This window comes from Lathyrus oleraceus, chromosome 4, assembly GCF_024323335.1.
Source record: "Lathyrus oleraceus cultivar Zhongwan6 chromosome 4, CAAS_Psat_ZW6_1.0, whole genome shotgun sequence".
NCBI lineage: Eukaryota > Viridiplantae > Streptophyta > Magnoliopsida > Fabales > Fabaceae > Lathyrus > Lathyrus oleraceus.
The window spans coordinates 77,208,551-77,210,687 of NC_066582.1; positions in this window are offsets into that span (position 1 = coordinate 77,208,551).

Sequence of the window (2,137 nt, forward strand, 5' to 3'; positions counted from 1 at the left end):
AGACAAGTGGCTACTCAGGAATAAATCCATCAAAAGCACTTAATTTGGCAAATTCCTCCTTGAGTTCACAGTTCTCTTGCTTAAAATGATCCATCAATCTGGCAGAGATAACCCAGTGTAGTACCGGCGAGGTGCGTCTTCAAAATAAATGAAGAGCAACAGGGATCAGATCACAGGACGGGAGACCAAAGGCTGAGAACAACACCCACTTATGCAAATGATGCATGCAATGTTTGTGCATATGCTTCGTTTTTATTTCAGAGGAACTCGAGGGTTTTATTTGCAAACTTTGAAATATTAATCATTTTATTGCATATGGAAATATCTCATTGGATAATTCTTTGTCTTTCCATGTCTAAAATTTGTTTTTTTTTTTTTTGCAAAGAAACCCCTTAAGTTCCTTAAAAAAACAAAAATTCTCACTTTTTGATGACATGGATGCAGATGAATGCATGAATGCATGAATGCATGAATCACACTCAAGGATCAAGCAAAGCACACCAGACAAAGGTCATGGGAAAGCTCATAGTATCCTTAATATCAATCATCCATTTTGGTGGATTATGGTTTTCACCTTATCGACACCCAAGTTCCATTGATATTAATGATACATGAACCGGCTCAATCATCCTTAATATCAATCATCCATTTTGGTGGATTATGGTTTTCACCTTATCGACACCCAAGTTCCATTGATATTAAGGATGTCTGAACGACTCAACCACGAATCACGGGTTTGTTGAGAGTCACGAGCATGGAGTCTCGGTTAAGGACCACCCAAAGGGAGTGTCCTAGGGTTTAAACCTGCCGAACATGTTCTACAAGAGGTTCCCATAGTCATCATCCCATCTTTCGAATATTGTCGGAGAAACGAATACTCGTATTCCAAGAATATTCTCAAGAGAGACTCTTATGAGTGTAGTATCGCGTAACAATCGCATCAGATCTGACATCTGAACGACCTCCGCACTACGTCCTAAAAATAGGCCAAGATGGGCTTGGTAAACTAAGGTCCTTGGCTTCTAAGGCACATGATTGAAAGAATAATGCCTAACCACAAATAACTTGTGTGACATTATTAATCCAACATGACCTCCACCAAGTGAATGGACTCGCAAGTCAACTTGTTAAGGAATACTCCACACAAGTCGACAAGACTATGCCATTCTCCTATCCTACGGTGCACTCGAGTTCGGGTATAGAACTCATCTCACAGAGATCACCAAGCAAACAACAATTGTATATCAAGCAATTCAAACATTACAATCAATACAGTTATCCCAAATTGTACAAAAATATGTCATATAACAGATAAACAAATATCATACAACAAGGGTGAAAAGTAGGCAAAACCACCAAGGATTCGGATCCCCAGCAGAGTCGCCACTTTTCTGTAGCGGTGTATTCGTCACTTTATGATTTATTGACTAAATCAAAAGCAAAGCATACAAAGAATCGAGTCGCCACCGCACTTTTATTTATCCAAAGGAATGGCTAAAAAGCGAACAAAAGCCTAAGAAGTTTAACACATAGAAAACTAATGAAAAGATCAGAGATCTGGGTAAGGGGTTAATTACGCAATGGGAAGGTGTTAGGCACCCAAAACGTCCTAGGTACTCCTAGGGAGCCCTTTTCACAACTTATTGTACGAAATGTTATATGTTTATGAAATATTTATTGTGCAAACATGGATTGAAGGGATGAGAAAAGAATGTACAAGTTATTATTTTTGTGTTTGAACGGATGAACCCGTTGCCTACGTACCTTTCCATGGAAGGTAAGGATAAAAATTCCGTAGTTTGGCTAAAAGATTTCCAAAATAGAAGTGGATTCATTTTAAAACAAAAGCCCTAAGGTCTTTCGTTATCCACGGGAGAAAACTCAACCTTATACAAACAACAAGTCCACCATGTGAGAAAAGCTTCAACTTGCTAGTGAGGGGTTAACCCTATAATAAGCAAGAAAGTCTTACAATTCAATCACTAAGGACAAAAGGTGAGATTAACATCTACCAACTAGGATAAATCAAACCTATGGCTAATGTATGAAAACTTATCAAGAATGGACAAAGCCACAAAACAATTGAATGAGTTGGATTAACCAATTAGAATTTATTCACAAAAAGTGGGTCAAGATA